General features: G+C 43.7%; 1 protein-coding gene across 4 annotated transcripts in view; it reads left to right on the top strand.

Moving 5' to 3' along the window:
• The window catches only part of Cfap20dc (CFAP20 domain containing), a 224,199-nt gene that overhangs the window by 181,320 nt on the left and 26,793 nt on the right, over positions 1 to 16,086 (top strand). The window lies entirely within an intron of this gene.

Here is a 16,086-nt window from a genome sequence, read left to right as displayed (position 1 = left end):
TAATACTACTTCTTTCTCATGCATATTTATAGAAGCTAGTTTATCCAGATAAATCATTACTTCATTACTATTTGCTATGCACTAGGGGGTTGTTGGAGGTCAGTAAATCTTGACTTCCAGTAACTGTCCTAGTTACAGGATTGCATCGCTAATCCATTTGTGAGTTGCCCTGTGGAGTGGGCTGACATCAAGGCGAGCACAGCTCTGGCTTCACAGTGTGGTCTGTTACATGATGTTTGAGTTACAACTGCAGTGACCTGGAGCAAAGACAATTTTGCTGGTATTGACAGAGCTGGAAAGGGAGAGAGAAAAACAGGAGGGATTTGTTCAATTAGAACACCACGCTTGCATACTAGACGAGAAAGACAGTCAGGGTCTCTTCTCCATCCCTGTTTGCAGCCTCCTTCCTGCTCCGTTCTTCTCTCTAAACACTAGCTCTCTCTGCTTCTCATTCCAAATATGGCTGTTTGATAGCTCTTCAGTTTATATATTATAGTTCAATCTACATATGGAGGCTAACAAGCTATGTCTGAATCTCAATTTCTAGTTTCTAAATTCTATTTTCAATGTGATTGGCTTAGAGTGAGTAGACCAAGTCTCTTCTCCTGCTCCAATCCACAAGGAATAGTGAACTAAGTCGTGGAAGAGTACTAACAAGGCTCCTGGGAGACCATCTGCATGTCTTCAGGACTTTCATTAGAGCTGGGAGTGTTTATGACAGAGCAGAATTAGCTCTCATCCTTGTGTTCCTCGTCCATGCACCTGATGGGAACCTTGAAGAATTGTCATTGTCACAAACAATGCATGTAAAGATGAGATTAGAATTTCAGTGTTTACAAAAGGCATTTTCATATTCATTCATAGACACACACACGCACACACACACACACACACACACACACATATATATATATATATATCATGTCACGTAGAACCTTGCCTGATAAGTGTCTTTTCTATATGAAAAAAAAAACAGGAAATCCAACTTTACTTCTAATTATAGGAACTTGAGAATTGTAAGGTATCCTAGAAAGCAGAGCATTGACTTCAAAGGAAGTCGTCATTCGCCCACTAACCTGGCAAGTATCTCAGGCAAGTCTTTCACGCTTTCCAGACTTCCCGTCATAATACAAATCCCTCATATGTAAAAGAAAGAATCGGAGTTTCCTGCCGTCAGAGGTTAGGTCCAGCCTTAGGATTCTGTGACTTCCACGAGACTCATTTCCACTCTGAAGGGTCACATGGTTTGCTTTTATTTCACTAAGCTGAAGAGCAGAGAGTCATAAACACTGGGTGAGTGACTGGCATGTTGATGGGGCACTATATGACTCTAACTATCCCTTTTCCTGGTTGATTTCAAAAGATAGAATTTTTAAAAATTTCACCAACAGAACAGACGCTGTTTTTCTGAAACCAAGTGTTCATTCACTTAGGAAAAACTAGTCTACATTTCTTCATAGTGAAACTTAAAGGAAAAAAACTATAAAGACGAAAAGTTGTTTTCAACCCCATTTGCTATCAGATAATCCATAGTTTCCTAGGCAATTATTATAAACTTCAAAAAACCTGCAGCTTATGTGGTCTGGCTCCTGACTCATAAATTCAGCAGCCTGGAGAGTCGACAGAAAGGCATTACTGGACCATAAACATAGAAGATGGTAAAATTCTGAGATCAGCATTATTGCCATTGAAAGTAGGATGAACTGATACATGGGATTTAATTTCAATTGAAAGCTAGCCTTATGGTTCAGATTTTCATTTATTGTGTTTCTCATAAATAATACCCCATACTTTACATCTCAAAATATAGGACTTGAAAGTTAAGTTAGACGGACAGATAATTAATATGAAAGAGATGTGAAAAGTTATCTCTAATTTCACTCTCTTGGACAAGAGAACCTCAAGCCCGAGTCCTAGATGGGAAGTTCTGCCTGTGGAGTCTGAGCAGTGGCTATAAAAGCAGGCATCCGTGTCATCACAATCACTGCAAGGGCGTCATAGCAAAGACAGGAAATGTGTACATGTATGCCCACTTAGAGCACAGCAGGATGTGACCCCGTGAGAGTGATCACATTAACTCCAGTGAAATGCCGCAACCACTTCAGGCTTCTATGAACCTAAGCCTTTTGAATTGTATATGCTCATATGCACATATATATGGATTTAGAGGCAACTTTCAATTAGCTTCATTAATGTAACAGAAAAGTCAGCTCCTCGGGGTCTTCCATTTACATTTTGTTCTGCAAAGATTTTCATTTCTGAAACATAATTGCTCTCTTCATTTTGTGTGTGCAGGATTAATATTAGAGATAATATACATCCCACAAAGCAAGCAGATTCAGGTGATAGAAAGTTGGCTCCAGGTTGGAAATAGCTAAAACACTGAATATATTCATAGCTTGTTTTCTTCACAGTGAAATCATTCACTTACACTTGCAGGGCAGTGCTTGACATTGGATCGAGGTGGGATGCAATGGTAATCATTTTCCTGAGAAGATTACAGTCTAGGAAGGGAAATGTATACGGTTCACCTCATCACATACCCTGGCATGTCTCGATTTGCACACAGCCATTTTCCCATTCATCCTTAGGCAGGGGGTGGCATTTTCCATTATTTTTTCCTAATGCACCAACTACTGTTTAGGCAGCATCTCAGACGCTGGGGCCCTTTCCTTCCAGTCCACTGATGCTACTTCACGGGGCACTGACAGCTTTTACAAGGTGCAGAAATGGCTAACATTATCTAATACAATTTAGAGGAGTGTGGGGCGGGAGGAAACAATTTCACAGTTCATTCATGTTGAGAAATGTTTGCTAGCATGTAGACTTGCATGCTGCCAAACAGAGCAAAATGGATCCTGTTTGCAGCCTCAGGTCATTTATTAGAAAATGCCATCTGTGGGTTTGTGGGTTGAGAGCTGTCCCTCAGGCACAGATATTTATATGTCTGTGCAGATTCTTCAGAATAGTAGACGGTGTTTTTGCTCAAGAATGTATTTTATGAAAGAAGCTGTGATTATGTTCTGGTTGTGTGTTCGTGCGGATAGAGTTGACTGTCGTCTTTCCTGTTGAATAGGAAAGCTGCTTGTTATTTTAGGACCTAGTGGAAATTTAGGGAGAGGAAGGAACGGAGTCGAAGGCTTCATAAGGTTTTAAATGTTTATGGAAATAAACAATATCAAAAACGGTTTTAGAATCTCCAGATGGTACAGTTCTGTAGTGTTTGCTTTGTGGTTTATCACTGTCTGTAGATTGGTTGTTGTTTGGGGGGCAGGGATTGTTGTTTAATGTCATTGTGGATTATGTTAGGGTCTAATCCTTTACTGCTCTGCCACATTTTTTGTGTGATATAGACATACTTATAGCTGCAATTATCTGATAAATCTCTGAAGACTCTGACAAATGATTATTAACCAATGACCTCAGTTCCTGCTGGCTCAGCTTGCCCGGTGCAAGCCAAGTTAGCTATAGACACACATATGTTTTGAATAAAAGAGAAAGGGGCAAAACCCTGACCCTGTGGGATGGCACATTTAATTCCAGCATCTTCTTCCCCACCCTACCCTTCTCATGAAGAGATTCTTGAGACCACTGCTCTGCTATGAAAACAGACTTTTAAGATATCTCTGCCCTTTTCCTCTTGGATCTCTGTCAGAGTGCAGATCCCAGAAGGCCTCTGCACTGCCCCAGGGACAAGATTTCCAGAAACATCCTTGAGAATCACCCTGTTTTTCATATCTAGGCACCCTTTACCCTGGACAGTAACCCACCCAACTCAGAGCCACCTCTCCCCCAAGGTTGTAGGGGATTCAGCAGTTCAGCAGAACCGCGTGAATGAGCAGACCACCAGCCAGTGACCCCTGCCCCATCATGTCTTCCTCCACTGCCTTTAACTCTTGCTGAGATGCCCCTCCCACTTTCAGTCCTGCTTCCCTGGCAATTTTGCTCACATCTCCAGTCTAACTAGCCAGCACAGCTGCCCACCTCTGCCCACCTCCGCAGGGTGGCTTTATCTTTGCTTACTTCTCTGTTCTTTCCCAGACCTGCCTCTCTGAGCCCCGGGTAAGCCCACTCTGCACTGCCTGTGGCTGTAACTCTATCTTTCTTGGACTGCTGACACTCAGCCCTCAGTCTAGGTCTTCTGGGTGTGTGTGGGTGTGTGTTGGGGGAGGTAAAGACTGGGAAATATTAGTGACATTTTACTTATATTATATATACTTACATACTTATATTATATATTATACTTATATCATTCTCAGAAGTTGTGAATTTATGAAACCCTGGTTCCTGGGGGCTTCAGAACAATAGAGTGCATCTCCCCGCAACCGCTGCACCTTCCCAAAACTTCTGTGTCTGAATTGGCACATCCCTAAATAATCTTGGCTTCTCTAACTGGAAGAGTGCAGTGCTCTGAGATTACTCAGGCCTCCCTAATCACTGCTTGTGTTCAGGTAGTGAACTCGCACCCCCTGTGGCCCACAGTCCAGTGGAAAGATGGTAATTACCAAAGCATCTGTTTACAGTTCTAACAGTTGAATACTTTCCATTTTTAACTAAAGATTCTGATTTTTAGAATAATAAAACCCTTTAGCAATTCTAAGTAGTAATTCTAGTTTTACAACGTCTCTGTTCTGCTAGAGGTGAAGGGGCAGAACAGTAGAGAACACAGGCCAAGATCTCAGGGAGTGACATGTACCCCAAGAAATGGAAGACCACGATTACTGTCAAGTGTCCATAGGCACTGCCCACTGCCTTGTCAACCATTTTGTAATCCAGTGCGGAAGAGCTGCCTTGTTGTTTAAATAAGCAACCCTAACAGCATCAGAAGTGTACTTTCAGGCCTTAGCTTCAGTTGCTTGATGGTTCTGAAGCTCTTGCCCGTGCCCTGAATGCGTCCTTCATGAGCCTGAGGATTTCTACTTCGTGTGTCGTGCAGGCAGGCAGTGTGCAGATGAGGGCGGGACCGGGCTGAGGGGGAGAGGGATGTGTACCAAGCCTGGCACAGGGTGGGCAGGGCTGAAGGGGAGAGGGATGTGTACCAAGCCAAGCACAGGGAAGACCACAGGCTTACAAAACTGGAGTGCATGCACAGACTCCACTTCTATAAGAAGTTGCCCATTTCTTCCCTTTATTTCTGTTCGGTTTTCTTATTAATGAAAAATGTTATGCTTTTAAATTGATTGAAGTTAAAATGCACAATTTCTCATTTTATCAATATATTATGTTTACTGGCTTTTATAGTTTAATATTATGACGTTCATTACACATAAAAACCCACTCAGTATAATAAATACCATGTGAGTCAAATGCTCGGCCTGTTTCAAATGACTCCAAGGTGAAAAGCAAACACCTCCTAGCTGATTTGATTGAGCTGATGCAAACATTATTGTTCTGTTGACTCTTTTTTGCCTGTTGGTTTTTAAAAGGTTTTTATATCCCTTGCCATCCATTAACGTGAATCAGATACAATTTGGTGCTTGGGACAAGAAAATGCTGCTGGGTGTTGGGTGTGTATACTCATGGGAGAAGAATCATGTATTCTCTTAAGCACATTTATTAGGAAGTATTTCTCATATTTTGCTATGAACGACTTATTTGCTCTTGATTTTTGAGTTTACAATAGTGATTTTGAATTATCACTTAGATACATAGCTCAGTAACGAGTGAAGGCAAATGGTGAACTGTTATTATTCCTTACTGGACATAATTAAAAGCTAGATCTAATATAGCCTTGTGATTTTTAGTTCATATGTGTGGCAGGTACACATTTTGCTAGTAACACTTCCTGTTGTGGATGTATTCAACCCTCAACTATAAATGGTCCTTCTCCTAAGGAGGTTAGGAATCTACTCCTTGGCCACTAGAGTTCAAAGAAATTTCTATCGTGGTCTAGTCAGTGTTTTGACTTGGTAAAGAGTACACTCTCTTTGTTCCTCCCCCTCACTCTTTAACAGCACCCTTACTGAGAACACAAACTTCCTTTGTTCTGCAAATACTATTAGTCCATATTAGGAGTCCAGAAAAGGCTCTGATTTTTGCCTCCTGGACTCCTGGAAGAAGTGGAAAACAAAGGAGGACAGCTGTCCATGTGACCGTCTCTACATCCATGTGACAGTCTCTACATCCATGTGACAGTCTCTGCGTCCATGTGACAGTCTCTGCATTCGTGTGACAGCATCTACATCCATGTGACAGTCTCTATGTCCATGTGACAGCCTCTACATCCATGTGACAGCCTCTACATCCATGTGACAGTCTCTGCGTCCATGTGACAGTCTCTGCATTCGTGTGACAGCATCTACATCCATGTGACAGTCTCTATGTCCATGTGACAGCCTCTACATCCATGTGACAGTCTCTGCATCCATGTGACAGTCTCTACATCCATGTGACAGTCTCTGCATCCATGTGACAGCCTCTACATCCATGTGACAGTCTCTGCATCCATGTGACAGTCTCTACATCCATGTGACAGTCTCTGCGTCCATGTGACAGTCTCTGCATTCGTGTGACAGCATCTACATCCATGTGACAGTCTCTATGTCCATGTGACAGCCTCTACATCCATGTGACAGTCTCTGCATCCATGTGACAGTCTCTACATCCATGTGACAGTCTCTGCATCCATGTGACAGCCTCTACATCCATGTGACAGTCTCTGCATCCATGTGACAGTCTCTACATCCATGTGACAGTCTCTGCGTCCATGTGACAGTCTCTACGTCTATGTGACAGTCTCTGCATCCGTGTGACAGTCTTCTACTCCATGTGACAGTCTCTACATCCGTGTGACAGTCTCTGCATCCATGTGACAGTCTCTACATCCATGTGACGGCATCTACATCCATGCGACAGTATCTACATCTGCTAGTGAATTTCCAGGTTCCAGCACTAGCCACAAAGCGGTGGCAAGGCACGGAGTAAATGAAGACCTAATGTATTAGGGGAGGAATGGACCTGTCACTTAGAGGGATTGTGAGGCGGAGAGCAGATTAGCTGATCACTCATAGTCAGAAGGCAGCTCGGTGAAAAATGTGCAGGAAGCGATAAGTGCGGGTTTGTGCTGATTTAATGATATTCTTAAACTACAATAGCATTCTGCTGGGGCGATATAATAAAGCACTTGCCTTGCATTTTTAAATCATCAACATATGTCTAGTTTGACCTTAAAAAACACTCCAGGCTATTCTCTGGTAAGCGTATAGCTTCTGAGAGAGGAAAAAGCACCGTCTAAGATGCCATGGTGGTGGCCTCCCAGAGAGCCAACCCAGCCTTTCCTAAGCTGGCGCTTGCATGGCTTCCCTCCGACATCTCTCTGTAGTGCCTACCTTTCCTTCCAACCCTAACTTTGTGTTTTAAGTGTACCAAAGCCCTGTGTGGGTCTTGAGGAGTCTCAGTCACAAAAGTCTGCCCCCTAACAGTTATGTGTGGTAACACACTCATCTGTCCTCGCCAGCTTACATTGTCGTTTCTCAGCTTTATACTGAGCTTATGATTTTTAAATAAGCTTACTATTTTGCCATGGATGGTGGATGAAAGTTTGAGTTGCTCACTTAATCATAGCAAGGAAATAAATTACTTTTGTATCATTGCAGATATTCATCAGAAAAAAAAATTAACAAAACTCCTATTTTGTACAAATACACGTGAGATATAAATAGCACACGCGTAACTAGCTTGACAAGGGTGGACTTGCACTGCCAAGAACTGTCGTAGTGAAATGTCACTGGTGCCTTTAAACAGTGTTTGCTCTCATATCTTAGCATTCATGCCTGACAGGAGGGAGGCGTGGCTTGTTTTATATTATCTCCTCTTGGTTTGCCAGTGGGGCTTTATTTGATTCCATGTAATGAAACTTGAAAGGACCTAATACTTGAAAGGATCTAAACACTTGTGCCTAAGCCCAGTGAAAATACTCAGTAGCCAGGGCCTGACTCCTAGATAATGACAGTTCAAATTTGGGGTGTGTGTGTGTGTGTGTGTGTGTGTGTATGCGCACGTGTGTACGTGCGTGCGTGTACACACTTACCAGGATTTAGCATGGATGTAGACTTTTCCTATGCTGAAATTAACACTCCCATGTTAGGAGAAATAAAGGAGCCACTGGAAGAAACAAACCAAGGAGGAAAGTCTGAGCTGTGCCTGGCGAAGGTAGTTTGCACGGTTCTAGCATCCTCGCATGGTCTTTGTCTGCAGCAGTGCCTGGTGCTCTTTGTCAAGTGTTTCCAGCCCTTCAGTCTTCTCGGCACATATTTGGTTGGACTCACTCCCTCTTCCTTTGGCCTACAGCCAACCACCCCACTCATTATAGCCAATAAATTAGTGACAAAATTGCCTCAGCTATGTTTGGCATTGGCACATAGAACAAGTGGTTTTCCGAGGGAGCCTAATGCTCTGGTTAAAGCCCAGTCTGGCAGGAAGTGAGGGTTTGTCCTTGTGAAATTATTTAACCTCTCTAGACCTCACCAGTTGCCCAAAAGCTGGCACTTGCTTCCTACTTCCGGGTTTGCTGTGAAAGTTTAGTGAGATAATTCACAGGCCTCTTATGAATATCTTCATAAGAAACAGTAGTTGCAGGGAATAGAAAGCAAAATCAGAGCACTGGGGAACCCAAACATCACAGGGAGGTTAAAGAGGTCATCGAGGTGACTTAACCCAGGCAAGCAGGCTCGGCACACCACAGGGCATTCCCTTACGTCATCACCCAAGCCCAACCCTAAAAGCCTTGATGCCGAGCTGGATGAGCTTCCGTCATACTTCTCTCCCAGAGCGTTACACTGAACCCTGCCCTTCCACGTGGCCATTCCTTAGTAGCACATCTAGGTTGTTCTGCTCACACCTCCAGTCGCTATGTGTTCTAGTCCTTCATTCCCAGAGCTGGCACAGTCCTACAGCTTCCTTGGCACCTGCCGGGCTCACCCCGGCTGTCCTCGCAGCTGAACAAGGTAATTTGGATGTAATCCAAACCATGTGGCTCACAACTACCTTTTGCCAGGACACAAGGCCTCATGGTGCATGGTAACCACGTTCACGTTTCCAGTTCCCCTGTCGCACTAACGTTCAGTGTTGAGTCCCCTAAGCCTCTCACCGTCGTTCCCTCGGACTGTTGCTGCAGACTAGCAGGGAGTCGCTATGCAATACATGTGGTTTGTTTACCACAGCCCTTCCCCGTGGGTGAGAGTGACCTTTGTAAACATAGATCTGGGTCCACACCTCCTATTACAGCCTTTCACTCACAGGATATGGACTGCAAGATTGAGTGGCCTGGCCCCCCGCTGTTGGCGCAACCTTAGTTGATACTGTTTGCTTATAGGGGTTTGCAAGCAAGCCACACTGGTGTCCTCCTTGCTGCTCAGACGGCCTGTGTTGTGCCCTTCCCCGCCCTGCCTTCCCTCTTCACTGTATTCAGCTCACTTAGTTCATAGCCTTCCGCCCACCGTGCTGCCCCTCAGCATGTGCAGCCTGAACTCCATAGCAGCTCTGCGTTCTTTGTGGCTCCCTGATTGCTGCTTGTCCCACCATCCGTATTGTACACTTCAGAAGGACAGCACTGAGGAGCAGATGCATAACCTCAGAGTGGAAAGAGAATTCCTAAACAGATCTTCAATTCCACAAGCTATAAAGGAAAACATTAATAAATCCTATTATATTAAAATTGGTAACTTATTAAAAGATACAACTTTGAGTAAAAGACACACCACAAAAAAGGATATATTTGCCATACAAGGGCTTGTGTCCACAGTATATGAACAAAACACAAATTAGAAAAAGATAGAGACAGACCAAAAGAAAGGTAACATGTCCAAGACTGATGAGGGGAATGTGAGACCCTGCTTGGGATGCTATGTACACACTGCCACGGGGTGCAAATACACGGATGGGTAGATGGGAATATGCTATGTAAAAGCCACAATGGGTACACGGAGCTATAAATACCTGCAGGAGGGGAATGAATACCATGCCGAAGGGACATGAATGTGCTGCCGAGGGGCTGTAAATAAACTGCTGATGGATGCACAGAAGCACTGTCTGGGTGTAAACTGCCGGTGACTGCACTGTCTGGGGTGCACAGATGCACTGTGTAGGGGTGTAAACTGCCGGGTGACTGTGCTGTCTGGAGTGCACAGATATACTGCCATGGGGGGGGTGTAAGTTGATATAACGGCTTCGGAAAACTGTTCCTTACGAGCAAACATATGATGGCCTTTTCTCTAGCAATAACACTCTTCCATACATGGCCAGTACAAAGCGTGCAGGTATGCATTAAAAGTCACATGTAAATGCTTGAGGGTCCCTCCACCTCCCCCCCCCCAAGCTATTAAGGTTATTTTGTTAAGTTGAGTTATGGAATCAAATCTTGTCTTAATTTTTCTTTTCAGAAGCAGAGCCTCCTGAAACCCAGCTACCATTCTCCCCAGCCCCTTGGTGGAATTCCTTGCTAACTTAACTTGGTAGACACAGTCATCCCCAGTAACAGCAAAAGTCTAACAGGCCTTCCAAACTTGCCTGTGGAACCCCTGGATCTCCTCCTTCCCGTTAGGTTTCTCAGCAATCCTTTGTCTCTGGTTATTCAGTGTGCCGCTCATTACTGGGGAATCCCATGTGCACTGTCAGTAAACTCTGCCATGTCCCCATTGTCTACTGTCAGCTGATCTGCAAAGCCCAGCAACAGAGCTCACATAAACACACCCATAAGAGCCACAAGCTGGAAAGACGTGGGTTTGTATGCTGGAAGAAATAAATAAATCGTGCTGTATTCATGAGACAGAATACTAACTACTCTCAAAAATCATGGGTGAATTTGGCAAATATAATATTTAGAAGACTCTTGACAACAGCAGAGTACATACCGGATGATTCAAACTGGCATTTTGAGCTGTAGTACCGCCATCTGGTGGCCTTTAAGGAAAAAAAATCCATTGACTCGGAGAAGCAAGAGGACCTTCTCTTTCCGCCCCAAGTAGTGGCTAGAGCTCCCTTCAGGACGGTCCCTGAATTGTGCGCTTATTATTTGTACACTTTTTTGTGCAAAGTTCACTAATAAGCGTGAGTGCAATTCCAAGTCTGCTGCAGTCGCATGCTCTTCCTGATGCTGCAGCTTCTCTGACTTTCTGTTTCACAGCTTTCTGCAGAGTGAGAACGGCATGAAGGCTGGATAGCTGCTGCGGTAACACTGAATAATTGCAGTGACTAAGCTAGCCTGGCCACTGGAAAGAGTTATTGCCCTCCCTGGGAAGCCTAATTGACTCGCAGGAATGGCCCATGCCCATGCCACAAGATTTTTCCTCCACAAATGTTTTTTGAAAATAGCATTTTACCATCATATCTGTTTAAAAGTCCATTTGTCACCCACGTTGGCATCCTGTCACAATATTGTTCACTAACTGGAATGTTGCAATTAACACACTCTGCAACTGCTTGGGGGGGGGGGTGTCGTCAGTGGAATATCCCATCAGCCTTCTCAGCTCTTTGTGTGCAGCCAGTGGGGGGGGGTGGAAGGGGGGGCAGATTGTCATTCCCCTCACAGAGCCTTTCTTTTCAGCATACCCTTGTTTTATCTGCGTACTAAAAATAAAGGTATGACCAAAATTTCAAAAGAAAAATGGAAATCACTATGCAAATCTGGTTTCTAGTAAACCAACACATTTAATGTTGAAAATGACGCCTGTGGTCATCCTTCCCCAAAAGCCCAGAAGGCTGAATCACAGCACCAGATTAACCCCACCCACTCCCTGTGGGCGTGGAAATGTACGGGAGGTTTTTAATGAACTTTTATTTTTGCATTCTAATCTTAGGGTAATTAATTCTCTAGTTCGGGTTAGAAGAGCTGCAGTTTTCTGCTCTTACCAAAGGCTGAGTTGGGATGCACTGGCATGCCCTGCTTGGAAGACTGAGAGGTGCCTCTCAGAGCCCCTTCACTCTGAAGCTCCTTCTGGAATTTCAAGTAACAGCTACTCAGACTTCCTCAGTGTGGTAGATTTTCCTGTGTGACACCGTGTGGCAGGGGTTGACTTTGTGAGTGTGTCTTTTCTGGTTTTTTCGAGATGGAGTTCCTCTGTGTAGCCCTGGCTATAGGGAACACACTCTAAAACCAGGCTGGTCTCCAATTGCCTCTGCCCTCTGATTTCTGGGATTGAAGGTGTGTCACCAGCTCCTACCTCTTTTTTAAAAAAATATGGAATAGCCAGGCTTATCATGCTCAGAGCATAAAACGGTATGAGAGAGTTTTCATTTTACCCTTACTTGACTTTGAATATTTAGGGAAAAGTCTCAGTTTGCGGATTTTGCTAATGGCACTACAATGTCAGTCTTCTCTGTTTAACATTCAGCTTTGTTAATCAAGAAAACCATAGATTGGCTCTTTGCATGCTGATTAAATTGATTACAGCTGTGGGCCTCGATAGCGCTTTTTTTTCCAAGTGTCTCTAATTAATCAGACAATGCTTGATTGGGCTTTTCTGTTTTGAGGAGATAAACTGGCTTCCTCAAGAATTTTCACCCCGAATCATTCTCCATTGCACAGTTAAAAAAAAAAAATGTGAGTCACCACCTGGGTGACTTTCTGGTTTCCTTTTTGCCTTCAGCAACTGAAAAAAAAACAAAAAGAGGAAAATGAAGAAGAAAAAAGAGAGAGGAAGAGGAAGTTGGGAAGAGGGAAAAAGACAAATTAAAATCTAATATTAAACTAACATTCATTTGAATGCAATTTTGGAAATAAAGTCTGTTTCCCCCTGGAAGCTGTTGGGGTGGCCTGACCTCCACAGAAGAGGGGCTCTATCAATGTGTGCCCTTTGAACTGTCAGGTGTAACTCTGTGTGTCATATTCGCTGTCATCTGTGCCCTTTGAACTGGCAGGTGTAGCACTGTGCATTGTTTTCTTTAGATTCCACTTTCATGAATGTATTTTTATGTGACCACCCCTTTAAGTTGTGTCTCTGGGTGAAACACCTGTCATTCTGCAGATACAAATTTGACCGTTTCTGGAACACTGTCAATGCTGAAGAAGACCTGAGATGCTCTGCTTTCATCCTCAGAGTCCATCCACCAAGTGAGGAAGGCCACTAGGACCTTGGCTGAGATGGTGGGAGACAGTGAGAAAAGCAACCTGTGTTCCTGTCCCTTCCCCATCGGCAGAGGAGTCTATAAAGCAACCTGTGTTCCTATCCCTTCCCCATCAGTAGAGGAGTCTGAAAGCCCTGTGCCCAATAAGCACTAGTCACCTTAGTTACTGAATTCAGATGTTTTTAGACACTTCAGAAGTCGTCTTGGTGATCTCATCATGTTGGAAGATCCTAAGAGAGAGAATCTAACTTTACCATAGCAAGTGCCTAGGGCTAAGGATGGGACTGAATGGCAGAGTGTAGTCAATTTTCTTTGGACTGCCAGCTCCCAAATAACAGCATGAAGACTTTTTATTAATTGTGAAAGCTTGGCCTTAGCATAGGCTTGTCTCCAACTAGCTCTTAAAACTTAATTTAACCCATGTATATTAATATACATTTTGTCATGTGGCTTATTACATCTTCTCAGTACCGCATGACTGACTTCCTCTGCATCTGGCTGGCAAATCTCCCGCCTCTGATTCCTTCCTAGAGTTCCTATCTCTGCCCAGAAGTCCCACCTATCCTCCCTGCCTAGCTATTGGCCATTCAGCTCTCTGTTAAACCAATCCGAAGGTGCCTTAGGCAAGCGAGGAAGATCAGAGACACATCTTCACAGCATACAAAAGTATTACCCCCAACAGCAGAGTACGTGCCTAGAGAGAGAAAAACCCTGGTTTTTTCCCCAGAACCAAAACAACAACAATACCTGACGTGGAAAAACAATACAACTAAAGTAAAAAGGTAGAAAGTGAGAAAACTGTCTTAGACCCTCACCCCAACCCTTTATGTCTGCTACCAGGCGTAATGGTGAGTCACGCTTTCTTAGACTCCTAACATCTAGACACTTTCTGTGCATACATTAGAAACGCAGTTTACATGTGGTTTTGTTTGTGGAAAGGGAGTAAGCCTAGCCTCTACTGCTTCCTTTGTAGGCTTTCAGCCAGTAGGTCCTGGGCATCTTTCTGAATTTGTACACACAAACTGACTTAGTTTCCATGAGTCTCTGGAAATCCCTTTGTTGCTGAACTGTGTCTGGGCATCTAGGTGGTTTCCATGTAGTCATTATCATCAAGGGCGCCAGAGCCAACTCCTTCTTCTCTTTCTGAAGGCCACAGTGAATTTCTCGTTGGAGAATTTACTCAGGCAAAAGGGAAATTTCATAAACATTGCCAAATTGCTTACCAGCTGACCAGTTTACTTCTGTCAGTAGTCGAAGGACTTTTCCATCTTGTTTGTTGTTTGTGACAGGGTTTCATATAAAAGAAGGGGGGGGAGGCAATCTTTGAACTCATTACGTGGATGAGGATTATTCTGTATTCCTTCCTCCTGCCTTTACCTCGCCAGTACTCTCATTATAGGACATGCCAAGAAGCTCACTTTTAGTCTCAAAAGACATTAAAACTTTTGCCTCACTGTTACTAGGATATCATTATTTTAATTTCCATTTCTCTGTGTATAATACCAAACATTTTCCCATGCATTGAAGAACATGGCATGTCTTTTTCTCTGACTGTCTATTCGTACGTTTGTGGGATCATACCTTAATTTGTTCAGCATCCCTATGTATCCAACACAGTGTTGATCACATGAACACTCAATACCTATTTACATGTAACTTAACAAATAAAGCACAAAAATAATCCAAATGTGCAAGAGTATAAAATCCTAATCACCCTGGCCAGAAATGTTGAAGATCACTGAAGAACCATTTAAACACGATGTCTTCTAGTGAGATTTTTGTACAATGTTCAGGGCAGGAAAGATTCCACCACCCTCTGGTTCTCTGGCTAGGGCTTGTGAATCTAACTGACCAATGAGAGGTTAATATAAAGGCATACACATTCCCTTTGATGTTACTATTTCAAGTTCTGCGTGTCCGTGGAGGCTTTCATGGAGGGGAAATGGAGATCCAAGGGAGCTTAGACCCTGAAGCTCTGTATCCCTTAAACAGATAGGTGATGTATACAAACACAGCGTGAAAAGAAATGCAGAGAGGACTTGGGATGGAGGCAGTAAACGGTGGGAGATGATAAGGATGTGTATAAGAGAAACTACCGGAAGAAGCCAGTTCTTTTCATACGGCTTGTACAGAGTGATCTTCCTGTCAGGCTCCTATCTTTGATGATAAGTGTTCTATTCTCCCGACTACAACAAAAGCATCTTTAAAGAAGATATATGTCCTTCTTCTAGGAAGGCAGAGTCAGACAGCTTCACGTTAGAAGAGTCAGCACGGCAGAGCCATGCCTGTGCACAGACAGTTCTGATTCTGTTGAACTGCGCCGTAATGTTTAATATTGTCAAAGGAGAGCTCTGTGTTTCTCCTGTCTCTGTAACCTAATATTTGAATAACACCGTTATTTATTTCCAGATGTACAGCAACCAAGTCCTAGTTGATATTCACTGTCCTTCTCTTATCCCCCATCAATTCATTCTCTGTACATCTACAGTGCATTCTTGCTAAAATGCAAAGCCACACTTCCTCCAAACTGGCATCGTTTGCTTGACTCCCAAGGGCCTTCATAACTTACTTTGCCACCATGCTTCTATGTTTCAGCAACTGAATGCAATACATACATACATGTATGAAACGTGTACACACACACACAGCATCATTCCATGTGAGCATAACTGCTCCAGTCTCCCTTGCATTTCCCCATGACACTGCATGCTGTTTTTTCACCTGTTTTCTGCCTTGTTGCCTCATTCTTTTTTTTTAATATAATTTTTTTATTGAAAAAAAAAATTCCGCCTCCTCCCCACCTCCCATTTCCCTCCCTGCCTCCCTTTCCCCCCCTCCTCCCACTCTTCTCCCCCTCCCCCCACTCCACTCCCCATTCCTCTCCAGTCTTGAAGGGTAGTCAGGGTTCCCTGCCCTGTGGAAAATCCAAAGTCCTCCCCGCTCCATCCTGGTCTAGGAAGGTGAACATCCAAACTGGCTAGGCTCCCACAAAGCCAGAACATGAAGTAGGATCAGAACCCAGTG

The sequence above is a fragment of the Alexandromys fortis genome, unplaced genomic scaffold (assembly GCF_014885135.2).
Source record: "Alexandromys fortis isolate MF-2015 unplaced genomic scaffold, M_Fortis_MF-2015_v1.1 scaffold_123, whole genome shotgun sequence".
In the NCBI taxonomy this organism is placed as follows: Eukaryota; Metazoa; Chordata; class Mammalia; order Rodentia; family Cricetidae; genus Alexandromys; species Alexandromys fortis.
This window is presented reverse-complemented; position numbering and strand designations above follow the sequence as displayed.